The sequence below is a fragment of the Microcaecilia unicolor genome, chromosome 7 (assembly GCF_901765095.1).
Source record: "Microcaecilia unicolor chromosome 7, aMicUni1.1, whole genome shotgun sequence".
Classification (NCBI taxonomy): domain Eukaryota; kingdom Metazoa; phylum Chordata; class Amphibia; order Gymnophiona; family Siphonopidae; genus Microcaecilia; species Microcaecilia unicolor.
This window is the reverse complement of record NC_044037.1, coordinates 76,729,306-76,756,646: the sequence shown is the minus strand read 5'-3', so window position 1 is coordinate 76,756,646 and position 27,341 is coordinate 76,729,306.

The window sequence follows — 27,341 nt, the reverse complement described above, 5'->3', positions numbered from 1 at the left end:
CTAAGCAAACAGAACCCGGCTGCTGTTTAGCTCAAATATTTGGCGGCATCACAATTTAGCACCTTAGAATGTTGCCTATATTGATTATGAATAAAACTGGGCCTGGCTTCAATCACCCATGCTGTAGTTAAAAAAATGACCTTAGTGTGCCCTTACATGGTTCTTTCCCACACACTACAGCCGTTATTACCACATCTGTAAAAGTGCCTTTTTTCTATTTCTTGCATTAATGGCCATGCATTAATGTTGCCATTAGCACGTGCCCAGTTTCTAAAATTACCATGTGAACACTTGCCACCACCCATTTTGTAGGCTATAAGGGCTCCTGTGTTATTGGGAAGCTAACCAGTTAGCATGTAGTAATGTAGATGCACTAACTGGTTAGCGTAGATATACCCAGGACTTTTTTGAGGGTGTACTTAGGGGTATTGAGTGCCGGCACCTTGTCTGCTAAAATTGACCAATGGTCGCCAAGTTTTAATGAAAGAGCTCAGGCCCTACACACCAATTCTGCCTTGTCATAGATTCTGTGACTGGTTGCAGGGGGGTCTGGCTAATGTGGGGTGGGTCCCTCAATGATTACTCCACCCCTGAAGGGTGGCCTGGCATTTGAGTACTGGCACCTTTTTCACTAGAAAAAAAACCACACTGGATATACCCACTCTCCATCCATGATATGACCTCTCAAAAAAAGTTTTTAAAAATGTGTTAGTACACATACATTTCAATGTTACTGCAGGATGCCTGAACACATCCCACGCTAATCCAGTTTTTGCTGCATTAGACGCACATTAGCACCTAATTCAGAATAGTAAAAGGGCCCCTAAGTGGCTTGCCAAGACCACAAGGAGTGTCAGAGTGGTTTGAACACTGGCTTCCCCAGCTCTTAGCCCCTGCTCTACCTGCTAGGCTTGAGCCAGTCAAACTGACTCCAGTACAAGAGGAAAATGCCAGATTCTTCTCAATAAAGAAAACTTAACATTTGATTTCAAAAGCAATGCATGTGTAGCTGGTGTGTAATATAGGTTAAGGACATGCCAGTGGCTTAAATACTATCCCAGCAGCCCTCCAACACTGGAGAACCCAGTCAAGAATGGACTCATCAACTGCACGCTACAGAGTAAGAAGCAGAGGTGGTTTTACCCTTATGCCATCTGCAGCTGGAAGAGGGGAGCACAATTTTGTCCTTCAGTTACCCCATTAGATCCACTGAGATACCAAGTTACCCAGTTCCAGGCTGGAGTTTTTGGCACAGTTCTGGGTTTCTGACCACCCTTTCCTAGTGCATTATGGGACTTGCAGCACTGATTTCAACAGGCAGGATCAGTCACTACAAATCGTACACTACTTTGGGATATAAGTTCAAAACCAGGATTGGCCAAAATGTTTCCAGACTGCAACTGTGCAACTTGGCATTTCTAGATCCAGCAGTAGTAGTAGAAGCAGGGGCGTATCTGAAGTGCGGCGGTAGGGGGGGCCAGGGCCAGAGTGAGGGGGCACATTATAGCCCCCCCCCCCCGCCGCCGCCACTGCCGATCCCCCTCCCCCCAGCCGCTGCCATTGCCAATCTCCCCCCGCCGTTGCTGTCGCCTACCTTCGCTGGCGGGGGACCCCAACCCCCGCCAGCCGAGGTCCGCGTCCTCCTACCGCTGCCGCTGCCGGCTGCCTGTAAAAGAATTCCGTGAGCTGGCGGGGGACCCCCAACCCCCGCCAGCCAAGCCGAGGTCCTTTCATTTCTTCTACTAAAGCTGGCGCCAAAAGTTTCTTCTGAGTCTGACGTCCTGCACGTACAACGTGCAGCAACGTCAGACTCAGAAGAAACTTTCGGCGCCAGCTTTAGTAGAAGAAATGAAAGGACCTCGGCTTGGCTGGCGGGGGTTGGGGGTCCCCCGCCAGCTGACGGAATTCTTTTACAGGCAGCCGGCAGCGGCAGGAGGACGCGGACCTCGGCTGGCGGGGGTTGGGGTCCCCCGCCAGCGAAGGTAGGCGACAGCAACGGAGGGGGAGGGTTGGCAGCGGTAGGGGGGTCCAGGGCGAAATCTGCGGGGGCCCAGGCCCCTGAGGCCCCACGCAGATACGCCCCTGAGTAGAAGAGCTTAAGAGCATCACCTCCTGCTGTCATGAGGCCAAGTCTCATGATAAAAGCCAAGGCCTAACCAACTTTTTTCCCCAACACAGTATCAGTGACTAGAGTGCTTGGTTAGGCAGGGGCAAAGATTGCTTTTATGCCCCCCCCCCCCCCTCCAAAAAATAAATTCTATTGCCCATGCTTAGAACCAAAGTTACCAATGGGAGAAAAAATGCAAAAGTTCAAAGAATTAAGGTGTCATGTTTTCCTCAAAATTAAAAGAATGGCTGTTAAACTAATAGGGAGAGAAAAATCCTAAAACTTTGATTCAAAATATAATAAATATAAGAAGTCAGGGAATGCAAAACGTATTGGGAAAAAAAACATATTTCTCAACTAAAAGAGCCTGTTCAGTTCTTTAACCATTCACACCACAAAAATAAATATAAAGAAATCAAACAATATATAGAAATGATTACATCAGAAAACTTTTAATCACAAATTTTTTAATAAAAATTGCCCGGCTTATAAATTCATAGATAACAGAAATCTAACAATATCTATATCAAAAAGTACCCAACATATAAATTTATAAACTGCTATGAGTCCAATAAAACAGTTAATACAAGTGAAGGAAACCAGTTCCAAAAATGGCTAATTTTATAACTGAGCATATACTTTTCCCTGTGCGGATAATAGTGAATATTCAAAATTAAAGTACGCAAATACATTTTGTGACATACCTCAAGGAATCTAGGGGCTTTTTTACTAAACCATGTTAAGCACTAACTCACGCTTGATTTAGGAAGAAAGACTTTCCGCAAAATGCATTAATGCATTTTCCCCCAGATTCTATATAGCACGCCTAGAGATTCGTGACAAAATCAGCATGAATTCTATAACAATGTGTGTAACTTAACAAGCTTAACAGGCTAATGAGTGCTGATAACAGCGCTCAACAAGCAATAATGAGCACTAATTGGCACTGATTAGAATTTACACGCACAACTCGCTAAGCGTATTCTGTAATGAAGTGTGTCAAACTTCTAATGCGTGCAGGCAAAAAGGGGAGTGGTTAAGGGTAGGGAATGGACATTTTGTGGGCATTCCAAAATTTACACACGTAGTTATAGAATATTGCCCAGTGCACCTAAATCTACGTGCACAGATTTATACCAGGCTTTTGTTGGTATAAATGGATGCATGTAGATTGAGGCACTGATGTATCAACTCAACATATTCTATACTGCACCTAAATCTAGGTGCTGATTATAGAATACGCTTAGTCGGTACTGATTTCAGCGCTGATTTTTTTAGGCACCATATAGAGAATCTTCCCCTTTGTGGTAATTTGCCTGTCAGATTGCACTCACATTTTAATAAACCAGTCACAAAAATGGAACCCACCAACAATAGCTCTTCAATCCATCATTGGTCTTACCTACCTTTAAACCATCCCAAATAATTGTAGGATAATCAGAATAATTCAGAGTTCTCAAAATATTAGTTTCAAAATTCTCTACAAAAAAATTGAATGAATACTAATTTGTTAATATTCAATTCCTGTGCCACAGTTCAAAAAATCCATTGAACACTGAGATCATACGTCACTGACTAGTATATCAGCAACAGTTCATCACTTATCTGCTGAGTTATGTCAGTTTACATATGTATATTGCTACATATGAAAATGAATATAATATTACACCATATGCATCTGATGCACAATTTTATAAGTACCTATTTAAATGCATAACACACTGCTTTACATGCAGAAATGACTTTAAGATTACACTATAAATCTGTGCTTGTCAAACTTTCTGTGGCTGTGACTCTGTTTCAATGGCCCCAACAAACATAAAACCCTGGAAACTACCTTCCACACTATACTGCTGCTTCTGTCCATCCTAAAGTGTTGCAAACAACAATCCCTGCCTTCTGTGGAGCCTGTGCAGGCCTAGTTATAGTGTGGGCTCATCGGAAGGTGCAAGCTGATGATGACATTTCTTCTGCCCTCCCAGGTTGCAACCCCAAATATGGGTCTAGAGGGCATTTGGTTTCTACTTCTGTCAGATTTGTTCAGCAGAGACCTTTTATGCCTCTATCAGTTTAGTGCCTCCTAACATTTTGGATGTTCTTACAGTTTCCAGACCAGAGGGCTAGCTCTCCTGCCTGACAAACAATAGTTGAAGGAGACACCCTTTGGAGGAAAGCTGTGGTGGTTTAAATACCAAGTCCAGTGAGGGCAGCATTGTCTTTGGCTTCTGCTTCCTGGCCACTGCACCATTCATGAGAAGCAAAGTTGCCAGGTCTTCAGTTTTCTCATGGAATTGGGCGGGTTTCCGTGGCTCCCTACAGTAATTTTTGAAAAGTCGCGGTTTGGATTGCTTCCTAAAGAAAAGGTCCATAGACAATTTTTATTATGGCCTTGGGGAAAATCCACAGCTTATTTCTAGGATAAGCAGTATAAAATGTACTTTTTGGGGATCTTGCCAGGTGTTTGTGACCTGGATTGGCCACTGTTGGAAACAGGATGCTGGGCTTGATGGACCTTCGGTCTGTCCCATTAAGGCACTACTTATGTCCTTATGTAGAGAGTGACCCCCCTACTGCTGTGGGTCCTCAGACATTGCCCTATTGTCCCAATGGTCAGTCAACCCATGCCTCCCTGTACCCTTTACATTTCCTTTAGGTGACTATTTTCACTGTTTTATCACTGTTTCCCTGTTTAAAGTGGTAGACACCCCATACAAACTTTCTGGGACTACTGTCACCCACTTAGAGAGGTTGGATCAGTAAAAGGCTTGTGTCAATGCACATTAACACTCATTCATTGAGTTTTGCAAATGAAGGGGAATTTTATAAATAGATATCAAAAATGGGCACCAGAAAAGATCAGCACTAAGCGTATTCTATAAAGGATGGGCACCCTTTGTAGAATAGTGCTAGCACCGGTTTCTGAGCCCAACTCCGGGTGCTAAATTTACATCTGCTGAAACTACTACTACTACTACTATTTAGCATTTCTATAGTGCTACAAGGCGTATGCAGCGCTGCACAAACATAGAAGAAAGACAGTCCCTGCTCAAAGAGCTTACAATCTAATAGACAAAAAAAATAAAGTAAGCAAATCAAATCAATTAATGTGAACGGGAAGGAAGAGAGGAGGGTAGGTGGAGGCGAGTGGTTACAAGTGGTTACGAGTCAAAAGCAATGTTAAAGAGGTGGGCTTTCAGTCTAGATTTAAAGGTGGCCAAGGATGGGGCAAGACGTAGGGGCTCAGGAAGTTTATTCCAGGCGTAGGGTGCAGCGAGATAGAAGGCGCGAAGTCTGGAGTTGGCAGTAGTGGAGAAGGGAACAGATAAGAAGGATTTATCCATGGAGCGGAGTGCACGGGAAGGGGTGTAGGGAAGGACGAGTGTGGAGAGATACTGGGGAGCAGCAGAGTGAGTACATTTATAGGTTAGTAGAAGAAGTTTGAACAGGATGCAAAAACGGATAGGGAGCCAGTGAAGGGTCTTGAGGAGAGGGGTAGTATGAGTAAAGCGACCCTGGCGGAAGACAAGACGGGCAGCAGAGTTTTGAACTGACTGGAGGGGGGAGAGGTGACTAAGTGGGAGGCCAGCAAGAAGCAGATTGCAGTAGTCTAAACGAGAGGTGACAAGGGTGTGGATGAGGGTTTTGGTAGAGTGCTCGGAAAGAAAGGGGCGGATTTTTACGGATGTTGTAAAGAAAGAAACGACAGATCTTGGCAATCTGCTGGATATGAGCAGAGAAGGAGAGAGAAGAGTCAAAGATGACCCCAAGGTTTCGAGCTGAGGAGACAGGGAGAATGAGAGAGCCATCAACAGAAAATGGGGGGAGCGGGGAGGTGGGTTTGGGGGAGAAAATGAGAAGCTCGGTTTTGGTCATATTTAATTTCAGGTGGCGTTGAGACATCCAGACAGCAATGTCAGACAAGCACGCTGAAACTTTGGTTTGGATGCAAGGTGAGATATCAGGGATAGAAAGGTAGATTTGGGAGTCATCAGCATAGAGATGGTAGGAAACCTGGTATAAGTTCCGGTGCCCAAGCTGTTATTAGTTTCTGTGGCACTGAGTGCAACTTTTTGGAATGCCCATGCCCCTCCCAAGGCAACACCCCCATTTAGAGTTGCGTGCTATGGGATTTAAGTGCCCAGCTAGATGTGCAAATCCTAATTGGTGCCAATTAACATCAATAATTGGTTGTTAGCATCCAATTATTGCTCATTAATGACTCATTAGTCAATTAAGTTGTGCAAATATCTCGAAAGCACGATCAAATCTGGGCGCCATATATAGAATCCAGGGGATAATTGGCAATAATGAGGTGTACATTATTTACCATGCACTAAATTGCATTAACATACATTAACCAGTTAATGCATGTTAGTAAGTACAGTCTATGCTTTGCAAAATGCAAAAATATACATGCATAACCATGCAGACATACATGCGTTTATTTACACCTGCTATCTGCTGCCACCGGTTTAACATAAGAGCAGCAAATTGTGAAGGGAAAGTATGCATGTACTTTCCTGCTCTAACATTACTTTTTCATGTATATGGGCCACATCCATCTATGCAACTAGTTCTAACATCTCCCCCTTTATCTGTCAATTTCTTCCCTTTTTCTAAAGCTGCAAGAAAATTAAAACTAGAATAAAGGAAGTCCTATATCAAATCTGTGCAATTGACAGTTTAAGTTGTTTGATGAAATCTTGGTGCATTTTGGCATTAGCCTTTTATCTCTTACTTGTTAAGACTCTACATTTATTTTGTATAAGTTGAAAACTTCAATAAAGATGGAATAATTTAAAAAATAAATCCGTGCAAGAAAATCAGTTTACCAACATTACAGACTTTCTTGCCCTCCTTCTACTCAAAATGTAAATATGGCCCTTCATTTTATTGATTTTTAGTCTTCTTTCAGCTCAACTAGCTATGTAATTACTATAGTACCAATTATGTGGTAGCTCAAGTAGGGTCATTACACCACATTCGGTGTTCTTTTCACATCAATTCTACGTTAATGTGAAATATTTTCTTCCATAATGTGTACAGTGGTCTATTACACATATCCCTGCTGTGTGTTGGGCTATTCTAAATTGCACCACCTTATGAGCAGTCCCAGGATAATTGTTTGACTCCCTTCAAAGCACAGTTTCCAATACAATGACACTTTCCCAGGTATTTGGAGAGCTAAGTGGAAAGTCTGAATTTAATTTCCACCTCACTGTTTCTGTTCTTTAGGATAATTGAGCTAGATATGTTTTGGGAGTGGCACACATAGTTCCTATAATTAGCGTTATCTCTGTTGAAATGTATTTTATAAGTTAACTATTCTCACAATGGAGAACCTAAAGTTTTCTTTTTTATAATCTCAATGAGTTCCAGATGTGCAAAGCTGCCTATGAATGAAGTCCAGTTATATATTGTTACAGTGAGAACAAATCCTATCTTACCTCACAGATACCCAATCCTCTCCATGTTCTTTTTCCAAGTGGATAGTCAAGAAACAGAAGTTTTTCTCTTTTTTTTCTCTTTGTCATAGAAGATTGCATCAGTATAGTCTATTTACAGCTGAGAATGTGAGAGAACAAAATGAGAAAATACTGAAAAGTAACTATGAGGACTGTTGACAAGAGATGGTTTGGAAAAAGTAAGATAGGATAGTATCCTCATGTCATAACAATTAGCCAGGAGGACAAACCAAGACCCAGACTGGCCACTGCTAGAGACCAGATTTTGGGCTCAATGGACCTTAGTCTAATCCAGAATGACTTTTCTTGTGTTTTTATATTTTTAATACAAAGATATGTTGAACAATAAATTCCGCACATTTTAGATTTCATATGCATGTAGAGAGCTGGCCCTAAGCTAATCATTGCCTTGTGAAAAAACTGAAATTGTTATACACCCCCTCCCTGGATTGTGCAGTCCAAACAATTTCATTTTGCGTAGTTTTTCGTATCATTTATGGGGATTTTCATTTGTTTTGTTTTATTTCAGAGGCAGTGTTGTAAATAGTGGGCACTTTTCTTCCGGAAAAGTGTGCATGATTTTTTAATAGTGGGTATATGTGTGCTCAATTTTCCAAGTATATACACTCTTCGCAAAGAGTGAGCACTCTTTCACGACTATTCGTGCATATGTGCAGTATTCATATGAGTGCACACTCATCTAAAGAGTACACAATTTACAACTCAAGAAAAAAAAACTTGAAATGTAAGGGCTTTTCCTTTCATTTTGGGGTAAAAATGACATGAAACAACATGGGAAATGCCTTTGACTTTTCCCATTTTGTTTCAAATCCATGCACAACCCTAATCCCCTTTGATGGTGGTAGATCAAGCAAAGTGCCCCTCCTTTGCTAGTGACAGTGACTTCAGCACTTCATTGCTTTTTATCTTCTTATACTCAGTATCTTCTTTTTCCCCTCATCCTCTACCCACCACTTTCCCCCCAACCTCTTTTCTCTTGTCCTACATTCCCATGATATGGAAGGATACCAGGAAATTTCAACATGGTGTCACTCCTTTGTGCATGGCACCTTGTGTAGCTGTACAGGTCACACAGCTCCAAAACTGACCTTATATGTGCATATGATCTTGTAGTTTTTTTTTTTAATCCAATTTATCTTATTTTTCTAAACATTCTTTGTAAATAAGCATTTTCCTTCTGCACATCCCAAAAATATCAATGAGTCAAATGGAATGTGATGATATAACTGCACAACCACATTGCTGTCAGTAGGGGGTGGTGCTACAAAATTGTATTTTCAATTGCTAGTGACAGGTAGGCCCTCTGCTATCCTGCCTGTTCCTCGATTTTGAAAGTGTAATATTGAAACAGCACCACCACTGGCAAGAATATAGATGGATGACTCCTGCACAGCACAGAGGGAACATTGGACCCAGAGACTTGACAAGAAGACCAGCATAGGTAGTTACAATAAAAATCAAATCTAGAATGTATCCTGCAATAGAGTAGGGCCATTAATAACCTGCTGAAAACATAAGTGCAGATATGGCTACCAAAAATTCACTTATTTCAGTGGGCAGAGGATCAGCATTTACATGTAGATTAAAACCACTTAAAATCACAGTGATGGCTAATTAGCAATTAGTTGTCAATTACATATCAATCAAAGAAAAACAACCAGAGATGGCATAAACAGCAGGTCTAGGTGTACAATAAACTATATCAATTGTCACGGACTTGTAACATAAAATATATAAAATGGGCAATAAAACAAAATCACATTTCAAATCTAAACAATACATTATGTTCCCCCATTAACAAAGAACATCTCACAACTAAGCTAATGCTTTGGGGCTTTATAAGGAAAATCCAGCAATTTTTATTCACAGTTTCCTGTCTTGCGATTGAAGTGATTTTGCCTGAGTTTAATACAGAATTTTTTTGTAATTGTGGAGAAGCTGTTCCTTTCCTCATAGCCTTTTACCTTGCATCCCATTTTTATATCTAAAGGCACTACTCAGTGAATGGAGCATTCTTTCTATAAACTGTAAAAAGTTTTAAGAGGAAAGGTCACCTTTTTGCGTATGACACTAAAACCTGCAACAGATTTCTCCTGAGGGAGAAAACAGAATGAGATGTGATCTAACAGGACAGGATTACTAAATTTCCCTTTTACTTATGTAGCAACAGGTTTGCGGTTCTCTCGTCAGTGCTATATGTAATGCTGACTTTAGCCCTGGAGGTCGCAGATATGGTTTCCTCAGCCAGTATAAGCTCCAAAGATCTCATTCCTGATATATGATACCCCAAGTAAGGGGTTGAGGGTGGGCTTATGTAATAACACAGCCAGACAAAGGTACCTAAATGAAAATAAGTGGTTTATTAACTGAATCCTGAGGCCTGTTAGGTCACAGGACCAGGAACACAAGGTAAAATGCCTCTGTAGTTCAGAAAATGCAGTCTCAAGCAGGCCTCTGGCTGGCAGGCCCAAAACACAGTCTGTGGCTGGTGGGGCTACCATGACCCAAACATAGCCTATAAGTTCTTCTCAGTTCTCTGAGTTCCAAGTCTGGCTCCAGCCAGACTTCAGAGCAAGGCTTGCTAATCTCAAATCAGGAAACAAAAGTGGCTTACCTCAGCTAGGTCACGTTCATTAGATATAAATTGTAGCGTCATATGCTGGGGCTCCCGTTCTTCCTGCCCTGGGATTGGTGATGTGGAACGATGGTACTAATTGTGTTTCTGCCAGGTACTTGTGACCTATATTGGCCACTGCTGGAAGCAGGATACTGGGCTGGAGATCAGAACCCTATGCTAGAAAAGCAACCAAAGTCCTTTGGGGGACGGACCAATGGATTTCCAGAAAATAAGGAACCAAAGGTAGCATGCAGAAGGACTTCATTGGGAAAGCAGAACACACATTTAATAGTGAACAAAATCCAAAATGAATATCCACCAGAAGAAACAATAATAAAGCCCAAATCATTTATTCAGGTAAATGGATTGGACCCATATAATTAGGCTGAGAATAACCCACCTTCCCTGGGGGTGAAAATATATGCTGATGGTTTTTTAGAGTTATGTGGCTGTCAAGCATATTGTTTTGCTTTGACTATAATGGTTTTAGGTTTATTTACATTTGATATACTATCCTGCTTATAATCAAACGAGAAAAACGCCCAAGTTCCGACCTAAATTGGGAGATGGACGTTTATCTCACAAAAACGAATAACGCGGTATAATTGAAAGCCGAACTTGGACGTTTTCAACTGCACTCCATCGCAGAAGCGTACAAAGTTGACGGGGGCGTGTCAGAGGCGTGGTGAAGGCTGGACTGGGGCATGGTTATCACCCGAACAGAGATGGGCACCTTTTGCCGATAATGGAAAAAAGTATGCGTTTGTAGCTAGAATTTAGGGCACTTTTCCTGGACCCTGTTTTTTCACGAATAAGGCCCCAAAAAGTGCCCTAAATGACCAGATTACCCCCAGAGGGAATCGGGGATGACCTCCCCTGACTCCCCCAGTGGTCACTAACCCCCTCACACCACAAAAAAATGATGTTTCACAACTTTTTATTTTCACCATCAAATGTCATACCCACCTCCCTGGCAGCAGTATGCAGGTCCCTGGAGCAGTTGTTAGGGGGTGCAGTGGACTTCAGGCAGTTGGACCCAGGCCCATCCCCCCCTACCTGTTACAATTGTGCTGCTTAATGATTATTAGTCGTCCAACCCCCCCAAACCCACTGTACCCACATGTAGGTGCCCTCTTCACCCCTTAGGGCTATAGTAATGGTGTAGACTTGTGGGCAGTGGGTTTTGAGGGGGATTTGGGGGGCTCAACACACAAGGGAAGGCTATGCACCTGGGAGCTCTTTTACCTTTTTTTTTTTTTTTTTGTAAAAGTGCCCCCTAGGGTGCCCGGTTGGTGTCCTGGCATGTGAGGGGGACCAGTGCACTACGAATCCTGGCCCCTCCCACGAACAAATGCCTTGGATTTATTCGTTTTCGAGCTGGGCGCTTTCATTTTCCATTATCGCTGAAAAACAAAAACGCCCAGCTCACAAATTGTCGAATAAAACATGGACGTCTATTTTTTGCGAAAATACGGTTCGGTCCGCCCCTTCACGGACCCATTCTCGGAGATAAACGCCCATGGAGATAAACGTTTTCGTTCGATTATGCCCCTCCACGGGAGTCATTTTCAAAGCACTTAGGGGTCCTTTTACAAAGGTGCGCTAAAAAATGGCTTGCGGTAGTGTAGGCATGGATTTGGGGTGCGCATCAATCCATTTTTTTAGCACGCCTGTAAAAAAAAACCTCTTTTTTTGCCAAAAATGGATGTGCGGCAAAATGAAAATTGCTGCATGTTCATTTTGGTTCTGAGACCTTACCGCCAGCCATTGACCTAGCGGTAAAGACTCACGCTGTAACCGGGAGGTAATGACCTACACACCCCAAGTGGCATTCGGTGTGTGTCCGCTACGCGCTCCCGAAAATAACAAATATTTTTTAGATGCGTGTATCAGATGCGCGCCAAAAATGAAATTACCACAAGGGTCATGCAGTAATTGGGCGGTAACTCCATTTTGTTGCACGTTGGGAGTGCTTAGGTGCCTACGTGGCTTAGTAAAAGGGCCCTTTAGACTAACAAAGATCCATAGGTTACTATCACTGAATGGAACACTGCCTGGGCAGTTAACAATAAAATATATCCAATCATACAGAGAAAAGAAGAGAAAAGGAGTTGGGGTAGAAATAAGTTGCACCATTAAAATAAGAATTGAATAAAAGTAATTAGTGAAGTGATAATCAGATGTGTATTTATTTATTTGTTACATTTGTATCCCTCATTTTCCCACCTATTTGTAGGCTCAATGTGGCTTACATGGTACTGGAGGGCGTTTGCAGACTCCGGTGAGAACAAATACAAAGTGATGTTGTGGTAGGGAATCATACATCGGAAGGGTTGAGTTTTGTCCATTACTTACTTTGGTTTTGTTGTGTTGCAGGGATCAGACATTTAAGTAGGATCAGTAGGGTATGCCTTTTTGAACAGGTTGGTTTTTAGTGATTTCCGGAAGTTTAAGTGGTCGTATGTCATTTTCAAGGCTTTTGGTAATGTGTTCCACAGTTGTGTGCTTATATAGGAAAAGCTGGATGCGTACGTTGATTTGTATTTAAGTCCTTTGCAGCTTGGGTAGTGTAGATTTAGGTATGATCGTGTTGATTTTGATGTGTTTCTAGTTGGTAGGTCGATTAGGTCTGTCATGTAACCCGGGGCTTCACCGTAGATAATTTTGTGGACCAGGGTGCAGATTTTGAAAGTAATGCGTTCTTTGATTGGGAGCCAGTGTAGTTTTTTGCAGAGGGGGTTTGCACTTTGAAATCGCGTTTTTCCAAATATAAGCCTAGCTGCCGTGTTTTGAGTAATTTGGAGTTTCTTTAAGGTTTGTTCTTTGCATCCTGCATAAATTCCATTGCAGTAGTCTACGTAGCTTAGAATCATTGATTGTATCAGGTTGCAAAATATTTCCCTCGGGAAGAATTGTTTCAGGCATTTGAGTTTCTACATTGAGTGGAACATTTTTTTTGTATCATGTTAACAAGGGAAAGAACACTTCCTGAAAATAAAAGTGGCTCATTCTAGAGGGTGCTTGGCTTAGGAAGGCTAAAATTTGTAGGTTAAAAGTAATAGAATATAATTAGTCTTGAAGGATGTCAAGGCAATTGTGTAGCCAGAGCAGCTCTCATCTAATTCCCAATGCTGTTTAACAGTGTAAAGGTAATAAATTTATAAAAAAAAAAAACAAAGAAAGAAAAATATGGTGGTACCTTTTTATTGGACTAATTTAATACATGTTTGACAAGCAGAGCCTTTTTCTTCAGGTCAATTATGAGCAAAAGTTGATAATATCAAAAAAATATATATAGTGAAGCATGTCAGTGACAGTCTATATGCATGGAGACAGGGGATGAGTGAAACATCAAAGCATTTCAGTGACAGTCTAACAGGATGGGGGTGGATAGGTGAAAGTCAGGGAGACAGGAGAGCAATACAATTTACGAGGCAATACAATTGTATGATTTGTAATGAGCTAGAAAACCCAGATCTTTGTTAAGTCCTGTCTGGTGGGTGTCAAAATATTTAATCATTTGACTTCCTGTATTGTTTTAAAGTTCCCTTTCAGGATCCTTACCATGAAATCACTGGTACAGTGTTCTGGTTTTGTAAAGTGCTGTCCCACAGGCGTGACAAGAAATGTATTAAGCTATGTCCAATAAAAAAGGTATCATCTTATTTTCTTTTCCATGTTTTATTTTGATTTATTTCTATAGATTACCTTTAAAAGTGGACTAACACGGCTACCACACCTCTCTAGTGAAGCATGAAAACATTCCAAAGACATTCTTGGGGATAGGTGACAGGGAGAAACAGGGAGAAGTGAATGGGTAATCAGAAGGTGACAAAGCTGCATAATGTTGTGATTTGTAATGTGATAGGATCCCTTTATGCTGAATTATTTTCTCATGTGGATAGTCTGATCCCTCCTCTAGTATATATATAGAACACTCCCCCTCGCCCTTAAGAACAATCCCTCAAATAGTCTGAGTCACCTTAAGATCCTGCCCTGGGAGGAAGTGAGATGGGAGGGGTGGAGTCAGAACCATGAAGTATAAAAGGCAGGGCCAGACTGAGGTTAAGGAGGCCCAGGGAAGGAAGAACGGGAGCCCCAGCATATGACACTACAACTTTTATCTAATGATCATGACCTGGCCAAAATAAGCCACTTTTGTTTGAGATTAGCAAATTCTTCCCTTTAGAATTTGTCCTGTCTTTCTAATATAGCACAACCCTTATATATATATATATATAGAGAGAGAGAGAGAGAGAGAGAGAGAGAGAGAGAGAGAGAGAGAGGTTGTGCTATATTAGAAAGACAAGACAAATTCTAAAGGCAAGAATCAAGAAAAACAGGACAAATTCTAAAGGGAAATCGGACTTAATATACTGTCTTTCTGAGGTTTTTACAACTACATTCAAAGTGGTTTACATATATTCAAGTACTTATTTTGTACCAGGAGCAATGGAGGGTTAAGTGACTTGCCCAGAGTCACAAGGAGCTGCAGTGGGAATTAAACTCAGTTCCCCAGGATCAAAGTCCACTGCACTAACCACTAGGCTACTCCTCACACAGGTACCACATTAGAAACCACAATGCAAATAAAGGTGAATCCTCTGTGGATGAGCATTTTTCAAAACCCAGATACTGCATCAATGACCTTATTATGGTCAGAATACTAAAAGGTATCATTAAAACAGTCTAGTAATATAAGACCTTTGAAGTTCAAATGATGAAATATTTTGGCACCCGCCAAACAGGTTTCAAACAAGGATCTGGGTTCCTGTCATATTACAAACCATGAAATTATGCTGCTTTGACACCTTCTGATTATGTATCCACCTTTCCATGTTTCCCTGTCACTCTACCTCAGACCCCCCTCCCCCATATACACACACCGGCACCTCAAGACTGTCATTAGAAAGCTTTTCATGTTTCACTATATATATTTTGATATTGTCATCTTTTGTTCATAACTGACCTGAAGAAGAAGGCTCTGCATTTAATAGTTTGTGACAAATGTATTGTTAGTCTGATAAAAAAGGTACCACTTTATTTTCCTTTCTTTAGTTTTATTACTGTTTATTACTTTTATTATTGTTTTTATTGCAATACACAGTGCCAATGTCCAAGTGGAAATAAACAGTCACGTCTGATTTATACAAAGAGCTCTGCAATTCCAGATATTAACACACGCAAACTTTATACATTATACCATCCAATGCAAAGAACCGTCCCCAACACCCTGCATTGCATTTTTGTATTACCCCTATCCACCATTCACACTCAGACCACCTCTCAAACCTTATATGTCATACCACAACATACACCCCCATACACTCTCCCAACCTATGTTCCCCTCCCCCCCCAACCCATCGTATTTAAGCAAGAGGCCCACAGATAAGCATATTGTCGGTTATTCAATCTGGGAGAGCCGCGGTAGGCCTGAATCTCATATTTACCCACCTCTCGCATATGAATTCTCCATAGTTCCCCCGATACCAACTCCGAGGAAGTCCAGCAGTGCAATATAGTCTTCCGGACCAGCAGTGGACTAACACGGCTACCACACTACGTCATAGATCCACAGTATAGAGTTCTAATAAAGAGATCCTGACTGCACAGTCTTTGTGAAAATGTCCCCTGCTAACACAGAAAGAAAACCCAGTAAATGTAAAACTTCTACGTGATGCTATTTTTATTTACAGTTAGGTAAAATGGTATGGTAGTCATGTTAGTCAATTTTTAAAGTTAATAAATAGAAATAAAACAAAAAAGAGGATGCCTTTTTTATGGGACTAACAATACATTTTTTTGACTAGCTTTCAAATACAACACTGAAAAAGAAAGTATTGCCTTTTAGACCTAGGGTCCTTATTACCAAACTGCGACAAAAGGGGGCTGGCACTGGCGTCAGCACGTGCTTTACATGAGCACCAAGGCCCCCTTTTACCGCAGCTGGTAAAAGAGAAGTCTCGCTTTCCGACAAGAAATGGCTGGGCGGCCATTTTGGGGGCGATCCCTTACTGCCACCCATTGAGGTGGCGGTAAAGGCTGCCACATTGACCCGGCAGTAACTGGTCAGCATGCGGCACTGCCCGATTACTGCCGGGTATACACCGGAGCTACAAAAGTCAATAAATTTTTATAGCAATGGAAATGACGGTTCAAGGGGTGGAAAGTACCTCCAGACTGCTGCGGTAGCCCGGCAATACTTCCTGTATAGTGAGTGGTAAGCCCGCATTGGGTTTACCACCACTTAGTAAAAAGAGCCCCAAGTGAAAAACAAACATAACATTAGTTCAATAACAAAAAAAGTACCAACTTATTTTCTTTTTTTGTTTTATTTCTATTTATTATATTTACAGCTACAGAAACAGTGCAGTCACATCTAGGGAAGAGAAATCACAAACTTGGGCGTAGCCAGACTTTCTGATTTGTTTAAAAGTTTGGTTGACCTTTAGTTAATCAAGAGATTCCCAAGAGTCAGTGTGGGACTGTCAACAAGGGATCAAAAAGACACGCAATCGAGCAAGCGTGGGACTCAAAATTACAGAGATGCATGAGTTCACACAAAGTTGTAACAAACTGAGCCTCAGACAGATAGCAACACACATTCTGAGCATTGAGAACTGGAACCAGAATATATTAGATAAATCTGTGAATACAAAGGTAACCTTTTAAGTGTGAAGACTATAAGGATACTCATGTCTATGAAAACGCCTTGGTACAGTAGTTCTCAAAAACCCCAAAAGAAAATAAGGCAGTGTTAAGGAAAGGAAACCTTGTTCCTGAAGTAAGGTACTTATATATTCTTTATTTGTCAATACTTATCTGAATAAGATACCTGTGTCCCAGCTGTAGTTTAAAGAAGCACTCCAGTAAAAATAAAAGTACTTTATTCTATTAAACTTGAGGTTATCTTCCCTCTAGTGTTCTTCTGCAATAATAAACAGAAAACCAAAATAACCTTCTTACTTCTACTAACTGTAGAGTTTTCCAATTCAGTTTCTCATTACTTGAATATGCTAAACTAGAGAAGGAGAAATGTGGGAGGGCTTTGGTGGTCTACCCTTCTTCTCTATAAACAATTAGGGCCCTTTTTACAAAGGTGTGCTATCATTTTTAGCACGCGCTAAGAATTAGCATGCGCTAAACGCTAAAACATCCATTATACTCCTATGGGTGTCTTAGCATTTAGCACACACTAATTTTTAGAGCACCTTTGTTAAAAGGCCCCCTTAGGGAACTAATTAGGTACATTTAGGACAAAATTCTATATATGGTGCTGAAAAATTGGTGCAAAAAAAATGAGCACTAAGCACTATTCTGTAAAGGGCACTCTGAGTTGGATGCTATTTATAGAACAGTGCCTAGCGCCAGGATCCACATCTAACGCTTAGGCACAAGGATTTACACCAACTAAAAGCTGGTGCCTATAAAAGAAACGCAAAACAATTCCTTTCATGCAATAGCATGAACCCAGGACTGGATCAACTGTTAAGTGAATCTGGATGCAGTTGGCAACCCAGAGCTGCCAAGTTACCCATTCCAGGTTATAAACTTACATCCCAAAGCAGTGTAGTATTTGTAGTCCATGATTCTATCCATTGAAATCAGTGCTTCAGGTCCCATAATGCACCAGGATAAGGTTGTAGAAATCCAGAACCGGCTAAAAAGTCTCCCTCCTGGAATGGGTAACTTTGGAGCTCTACTATTTTTTTTTCTTTTCTCTTGCTCTCTCTCCTAGTCAGTGTGCTTCTCTTCCTCTGTACCTCTTTTATTATTATTATTAGGATTTTGCTCATACCTTTTTCAGTAGTAGCTCAAGGTGAGTTACATTCAGGTACACTGGATATTTCTGTGTCCCAGGAGGGCTCAAAATCTAAGCTTGTACTTGAGGCAATGGAGGGTAAAGTGACTTGCCCAAGATCACAAGGAACAGCAGTGGGATTTGAACTGGCTTCCTCTGGATTACAAGACTGGTGCTCTAACCACTAGGCCACTCCTCCACTTGGCATCACGCCATGTAGAATAACCAATAATAGCACCATTCCATGTAGAATCTCAACTAGTAGCAACGTTCGATGTTACACTGCACTAACCACTAGGCTACTCATCCAGTAGCAACATTCCATGTAGAAGCCTGCCCTTGCAGATCAGCAATGCGGCCGTGCAAGCTTCTGTTTCTGTGAGTCTGACGTCCTGCACGTACAGTCTCACAGAAATAGAAGCCTGCGAAACTGATCTGCAAGGGCAGGCTTCTACATGGAATGTTGCTAGTGGAATAGCAACATTAACATTTCATGTAGAATCTCGAATAGTAGCAACAGAATCTCAAATAGTAGCAACATTCCATGTAGAATCTCAAATAGTAGCAACAGAATCTCAAATAATTTATTTGGATTTTGCTCACACCTTTTTCAGTAGTAGTAGCTCAAGGTGAGTTACATTCAGATACTCTGGATATTTCTGTGTCCCAGGAGGGCTCAAAATCTAAGCTTGTACCTGAGGAAATGGAGGGTAAAGTGACTTGCCCAAGATCACAAGGAGCAGCAGTGTGATTTGAACTGGCCTCCTCTGGATTACAAGACTGGTGCTCTAACCACTAGGCCACTCCTCCACTCAGCAACATGGCATGTAGAATCACCAATAATAGCACCATTCCATGTAGAATCTCAACTAGTCGGTGGCGTACCAAAGGGAGGGCGGTGGGGGCGGTCCGCCCCGGGTGCACGCCGCTGGGGGGGGTGCTGCGGCGTGCGCCTGTCAGCTGAGTTCGCTGACTTTGCTGCAGCTCCCTCTGCCCCGGAACAGGTTACTTCCTGTTCCGGCCGGGGCAGAGGGAGCTGCAGCGAAGTTAGCGAAGTCAGCAAACTCAGCTGACAGGCGCGCGCCGTGGCACCCCTCCCCCCAGCGGCGTGCACCCGGGGGGGGGGGGTCATTTTGTTGGGGGGGGGCCCGTGCTGCACCCGGGGGGGGGGGGGGCGCATCGGCGCTCCGCCCTGGGTGTCATGCCGGCTAGGAAAGCCACTGCAACTAGTAGCAACGTTCGATGTTACACTGCACTAACCACTAGGCTACTCATCCACTAGCAACATTCCATGTAGAAGCCTGCCCTTGCAGATCAGCAATGCGGCCGCGCAAGCTTCTGTTTCTGTCAGTCTGATGTCCTGCACATACGTGCAGGACGTCAGTCTCACAGAAACAAAAGCCTGCGCGGCTGATCTGCAAGTGGAATAGCAACATTAACATTCCATGTAGAATCTCAAATAGTAGCAATAGAATCTCAAATAGTAGCAACATTGCATGTAGAATCTCAAAGAGTAGCAACATTACATGTAAAATCTCAGATAATAGCAACAGAATCTCAAATAATTTATTTGGATTTTGCTCACACCTTTTTCAGTAGTAGATCAAGGTGAGTTACATTCAGGTACTCTGGATATTTCTCTGTCCGAGGAGGGCTCACAATCCAAGTTTGTACCTGAGGCAATGGAGGGTAAAATGACTTGCCCAAGATCACAAGGAGCAGCAGTGGGATTTGAACTGGCCTTCTCTGGATTGCAAGACCGGTGCTCTAACCAATAGGCCACTCTTCTCTATTGTCTGAAATACTCCCAACTGAATGTTTTGGACAATGGGTCTCAGGGCACAAAGAATGTAATTTTGTTAAGTGCAAAATATTTCCATTGTTGTCCAGCCCCTCACTATCTGTGCAACTGCCTAGCTACCATAACAGGGTTTGTCAGTCCTGAAGTATGATTAAAATCTTACCCCACATGTCAAGGCCCATGTGGAGGGTACATTTTATTATAGGGTATTTAGCTGTGAAGATACATACATGTACCTATGCGCATTGGGGCTCATTTTGTATGTTTTTCTCACATGTTCGAATTGGTATTTTCAAAACTATTTTTCAGACGTTTTCCTCTGCTGTTCATCTGCAGTGCGTCCAAATCTCAAGGGGGTGTGTTGGGGCATGTTAAGGGCAGGATTTGGGCATTCCTGTGATTTGGACGATTTTCAGCTATAATGAAACAAAACAAAACCATCCAGGACTAAAATCCACGTTTTGAGCTAGACCTGTTTTTATAACAAATAAGGCACAACAATGTACCCTAAATGACCAAAATGACCACTGAAGGGAATCAGGGATGACCTCCCCTTACTGTCTCAGTGGTTACTGACCCCCTCCCACTCCCCCAAAAAAGTGATTAAAAACATTACTTACCAGTCTCTATGCCATCCTCAGATGTTATACTCAGGTCCATTACAGCAGCATGCAGGACCCTGGAGTAGTCTACAGTGCCCTGCAGAGAGGTGGACCCAGGCTCATATCTCCCTCTACCTGTTCTTGTGACAGAAACTGTGAGCCTTCCAGAACTCACCAGAAACCCACTGTACCCACATATAGGTGCCCCTTCACCTATAAGGGCTATTGCTATGGTGTACAGTTGGGTGTAGTGGGTTTTGGAGGGCTCAGCAGACAAGATAAGGGAGCAATGGTGAGATGTGTACCTGGGAGCATCTAAGTCCACTGCAGTGCCCCCTAGGGTGCCTCATCGCTTTCCTGGGATGTCTGGAGGACCAGTCTAGTAGAAATGCTGGTCCCTGCTACAACCCAAAGGCTTGATTTTCTATGTTTTTCATTTGTACATTTTTTATTTTGAAAATGGTTTAAAAAACTGTACAAAGCAGAAAACCTTCTTCAAAATGGTATTTTTCTTTTTTAAATACCATTTCTTTTTTTGAAAATGACCTTTTTATCTATTCAGATTTTAGACGGTTTGTTGCAAAACATCCAAAGTTGCAATTCCTTGAATACTAATGTTAAATATCCATACAAATAAAAGCCTTTGATTGACCTAGTCAAGCACAGCAGACACGTACAAAGAAATGAGTACTACTTGATGTCCTGCATTAAAATGTGTGTAAATATCCGAGCATCCCTACAAGTTCCTCGAATATAAAACATTGGCTACTTATAGGAAACCTGCCAACTGTTGAAAAACAACTTTGTCCAAAAAGCAAGTTGGAGAAACGCCTATAACTATTAAGCAAAGCTGGATCCATTCCTGACTTCTTCAACTCTGGTTTAATACATGCTTCCTCCAACTTTTTGAAAGTAGCCTTCTGTCAAGCTAGGTTAAGCACAGAGGGGTTGATATTCATACCATGGGATGGAGCCCGGCAAACTCCCTGAGTTGGTGGCAAATCTGGAAATTCAATGCCGGGGCCATATCTGGTGACCAGCATTGAATTTTGTTTTGGGCTGCTAAAAGCATAGCCAGTTAAGCCGATATTCACTGACTGACCAGCTAAGTTATAGCGTCCAAAGAGAGACCTGATATTTACATGGGTCTATCTGACCATTAAACTTAGCCAATCAGCCAATGAATATTAGCACTAACCGGCTATGTTGCATGACACAGCCGGTGACCAGGCTAGCCACTAAGCAGTAATATTCAGCCGAGATAGCTGGCTATCTCGTGCTGAATATTAACGCTTAGCCAGCTTTAGGGTATTTAACCAGCCAGGATGTTTTAGCAGATATTGTTTTGATATATGTCTGTGAAATTGTAGTATTATTATTATTATTATTATTATTACTGTAAATTTATTCCCCGCTCAGGGTTCCAGATGTGTGGATTATACATTTTTTAAGTAAATAAATAAGAGGGAAAGACCAGAGACAGGTATCTGGAAAGGAGAAGGCCCTAAAAATCTGAAAGGAAGAGTCAAGGCCAAGTCCTAGACAGGAGGGACAGAGAATAACCCAAAGGAAAAGGGGAGATTCCAGGATACCAAGTAGAGAACCTCTGTAAAGGGAGACTCTAAAGGAATTTATAAGCCTAAATTGAAGGTATCAAGGACCCAAGGAAATATAGGGATAAGGTATAGATGGCTGCATAAGAAAGGGAGGGTAACCCTAGGAAGTATGGCTTCTCAAGGCTCAGGCTTATCCCCAAAAGGTAAAACCCTGAGGTTGAGGAACCTAGATAAGGCAGCAGGTACTACCAAAGAGAAAAGGGGGCAGAGAACCAGACTGGTGGATATAGGGCCCCGAGATTTAAACCACTTAAAGGGATAAGGTAAGGGGCCTGAAGAAAACAAAGCCTAAAGAAATGAAGGTAGGAAACTATCTATCTATCTATCTATCTATCTATCTATCTATCTATCTATCTATCTATCTATCTATCTATCTATCTATCACAGAAAGGCTGGTGAATTTGTGGAATTCACCTCCTAGTGAAGGTGGTGCAGATGAAAACTGTGTCTGAAGTCAAAAGAAAGCTTGGAACAGGTACATAGGATCTCTAGGGAAGAGGAAGGGAGAGTAAATGGTATGGATGAGGCAGACTGAGTAGGCCATATGGTCTTTATCAGACTTAATTTTCTGTTTATATATCTACTATATAAATATATCTAATAGATTTCTACTAGGCAAAATAGGGGCTCAGTTATAGAATTACCCCCATATAGGCCAGAAAATTCCGTAAAAGGCTATTTTTTCACATAAAACAATGTTTACACACAAAAATCTATTAAATTTCCTGGCCTATATAAGGGCAATTCTATAGCTGGTGCCTGCATTTTGCCTAATAGGAACCTATTATATAAAGGACCATAAGTGCCTATGTTCTTTTATGGAATACTACTATTAACAAGAAAATATGTGCCTCTAAGTTAGCTACAAAGCACTTGGACCAACCACAGAGCTGGTGTAAGTATGCCATGCCAAGGTTCAGTGATACACATATAACTTACAATATTGTAGAAGTACCGTTCCCTATAAGCTGAGCAGGAATCCTCTATCTACAGTCCTGCTAGTGGGGGAGGGGGAAGTATTGTTTCACTATCACATTTTCAGCAGTGAGGGACAGACAAGCTTTGCAGCACTTCAGGGAACCTGCCTGTCCCTAACCATTGACAACACAATATTGAAATACCACCCCCTACTGGTAACAATGCAGTTGGAGGACTCCTGCTAAGCTTAGAGGGAACAGTGTCTGTAAGTTATGTGCATAAATGTGAGTCCCACCTATGCTCCACCTGAGCACCTATCTGTATGCCTACCTTTAACATAAGATATGTCCATATTTACAGAATACTGCACATATGCCATTCTTCTAATGATTTACACGAGTCATTGGCACATAACAGAATTACCCTCCATGTACCTAAACTGATTCACAAAGAGCCTATATGCACATGAGTTTATCTGATTTGCATAAAGGCGTTTCTGGGGGTTGAACTAGGCAGAGTTTAGATTTATGTACGTACTTTATAAAAAAAATAATGACCACAACCATCCACAAACAAAACAAGTGAACACTTCAACACTAAGTGGACAGACCAGATTCACACAATGTGTTGCCAAGGAGAAAAAGACCTCAGATATCGCATGAAATGCCAGCCCAGAGCTGTGTATACCGGGTGAGACAGTTCATTTTTAGTGACGATTTAATCACTGACCAACAACCTAAAATGATAGCGGAGTTGGGACGACTTCCCTATGAAGAAAGATTAAGGAGGCTAGGGCTATTCAGCTTGGAGAAGAGACGGCTGAGGGGAGACCTGATAGAGGTATATAAAATAATGAGTGGAGTGGAACAGGTGGATGTGAAGCGTCTGTTCACGCTTTCCAAAAATACTAGGACTAGGGGGCATGCGATGAAACTACAAATTTAAAACAAATCATAGAAAATTTTTCTTCACCCAACGTATAATTAAACTCTGGAATTCGTTGCCGAACAAAGTGGTGAAGGCGGTTAACTTAGCAGAGTTTAAAAAGGGGTTGGACAGTTTCCTAAAGGACAAGTCCATAAACCGCTACTAAATGGACTGGGGAAAAATCCACAATTCCAGGAATAACATGTATAGAATGTTTGTACGTTTGGGAAGCTTGTCAGGTGCCCTTGGCCTGGATTGGCCGCTGTCGTGGACAGGATGCTGGGCTCGATGGACCCTTGGTCTTTTCCCAGTGTGGCATTACTTATGTACTTATTGTAACCAACTGTGTATTAATCCTCTTCCAAATTTCTCTGATAGTGATTTTTATCAGTAAACTTCAAAGAATGAATCACAAACAGTGAAAGTTCATGGTATATATTTCAAAAACTATTCTATAAGGTCCATATCTAACTTGTTAGTCTCACTCACACTCACAAGGAGTAACAGAGGCTGCACATACTGCAGCAGGACATGTTTATCCACTCCTACCCTAGCTGAGATATTTAACCATCTTTCTGACCTCATGTGCACCTTTCCTTAAATTAGCCACCTTATTTTCTAAATCCTCTTACTCTCTTACCTATCTATATGTTCCATCTGTTCTTATACCCTATACTGTCAATTAAAATGTTCTATTACCTATTGTGTTGACATTGTAAATAGTATACTATCCAGCTTATTTTCGAAAGAGAAAAACACCTATAGTGCGACCTAAATCGGGAGATAGACCTTTGTCTCGCAAAGGCGCCCAAATCAGTATAATCGAAAGCCAATTTTGGGCGTTTCCAACTGCACTCCGTCAGGGAAATGAATAAAGTTGACGGGAGCGTGTCGGAGGCATGGTGGAGGCGGAACTGAGGCATGGTTATCAGTCGAGGAGAGATGGGTGTCTTTAGCTGATAATCGAAAAAAGGCGTTTTTACCGCGATTTTGGGTCACTTTTTTTGGACCCTTTTTTTTCACAAACAAGTCCCAAAAAAGTGCCCCAACTGCCCAGATGACCACTGGAGGGAATCGGGGATGACCTCCCTGGACTCCCCCAGTGGTCATTAACCCCCTCCCACCAAAAAAACCCCACTTTAAAAACTTTTTTTCCAGCCTGTATGCCAGCCTCAAATGCCGTACCCACCTCCATGACAGCAGAATGTGTTTGATCCTCTCACAGCCTTTCCCTGGGTCAGATGTGGCTCTTGGGTGCAGTACAGGGTCACATCAGCATTGCATTGTGGTGGGTGAAGGGTATTGGGCTCCGTGATTTCATTAGCTTGTGTTACAGTCTCACGATGTTGGTAGTGGTAGGCTCTTCTCCCATGGTGCTTCCCCCTGCCTACTGGGTCAGAGTGTGCCCTGTTGTGTTTCCTGTTGTAGTCCATGCGGTAGTGGCCATTTTTGTAAGCCAGTTTTAGTTCCCTTTCCTGTGTTAGCCACGTTAGACAACTTAGTTCTTCCCTTGAATGTGGCTGAAAGAGGGCATTGTACAGCATTCTGCCAGCTCTGACCTACTGCTCATCTCAGTACCAGGGAGACTCGTTGCCAGTGGGGCACAACCTCTGCAGTTAACTGTGAGTAAACGTGCTTATTCCAATAAAGGACGTTTTCAGAGAGATTAGTCTTCAGGTGTCAACTGGTGTGCCAATGTTATATAGCAGCAACCAGTCCTAGAGGCCTGCGTGTATGCAGGTCCCTAGAGCACTTTTAGTGGGTACCGCAGTGCACTTCAGCCAGGTGGCCCCAGGCCCATCTACCTGTAACACTTGTGCTGGTAAATAGGAGGCCTCCAAAACCCACTGTATCCACATGTAGGTGCCCCCTTCACCCCTAAGAGCTATGGTAGTGTTGTACATTTGTGGGTAGTGGGTTTTGGGGGAGGGGGTTGGGAGCTCAGCACCCGTGGTAAGGGAGCTATGCCTGTGGGAGCTTTTTCTGAAGTCCACCGCACTTACCTAGGGTGCCCAGTTGGTGTCCTGGCATATCAGGGGGGCCAGTGTACTACCAATTCTGGCCCCTCCCATGACCAAATGGCTCAGATTAGGACATTTTTGAGCTGGGCGTTTGTTTTTTTTAGCGATTATGGAAACTAAAAACGCCCAGCTCAAAAACGTCCATTTTTTCGAAAATGCGGTTCGGCCCGCCCATTCACAGACCCATTCTCGGAGATAAACGCCCATGGAGATAGGCGTTTCCATTCGATTATGCCCCTTCACGCCATACTTTGGATTGTTATTTGAATATTTTTACTGCTGTAATTGTCAATTGCTCATGTTTGATTGTACAGCGCCTTGAGTGAATTCCTTCAAAAAGGCAGTAAATAAAGCTTAATAAATGAATAAATATCACAGAAATTGTAAAGGAAGTAAAGTGACACTTATCTTAGAAGAAGGATCCTAACAAGCACTAGTTTTACCACTTGCTTTGTCAGGAGTAGAGTATGATACGGAGATAAAATTTGTCCCCGTCCCCACAGACCCCGTCTCCATCCCCGTACTGTCCCCACAGGTTCTGTCCCCATCCTCGCCCCATCCCAGTGTTTATATTTAAATCTTTTTATTAAAGTATAAAAAGGAGCAATATACTGTGCAACTGTTGTGTATAAATTACAAACAGAAAACAATAATAACAATGAACAGTTATAATAAACCCTCCCACCCTCTACCCTTCCAACCCCAACAATAGCTGACTTCTACTACCCCAAGGAATCCTAATTCAACCTGTTAAAATGTCCAGGGGTACAAAATACAACCCATTCTGTATGCCCTAGAGGGGAGAAATAAGCCCTATGAAGCACTGTTTTTAATCTGTGGATGAATAAGATGTCATCAACAACCTTAGGATTCAGTCTAGCTCTCCTGACTTCCACAGTCCTTCCTGTTATCGAAGATGTCTTCTTGGAAGATGTGCTGGTAGCAGGATATACAGGATCTCCCATGCAAAGCTTGCTAGCTGTGGCCAACATGTTTGCTTGTTTTTCCAAAAAATAAAAATATTGTCATCTGCATCAATCAAACATAAATAACAGTCCAGTTCATTAACAGGCTTCAAAGTAGAAAGTGACATGGGGGACAAACTTTGTCCCCGTCCTCATGGGCTCTGTCCCCATCCCTGCCCCAATGGATCTGTCCCCGTCCCTAGAACTTGCTTAGATCAGCTTGAGAAAAGTCAACAAATAAGTTCAAATTAAAAAAAAATTGCCCTAATGAATTCCTTTCTTTACATTCCCTCCACAACTTCTTGCTTCATTCTTCTAAAATATGCAGTCCATTTTCCCTTGCATTTGTTTTGCCACTGCCTGCTACTTATAACAGTCACTGTTATATCTTTCATTCCTATTGATATTTCTTCTCTCATCACTAAACCTCAAACAAACTTCCTAAACTCTCTCCCAGTCACATTAATTTCACTTTCTTTC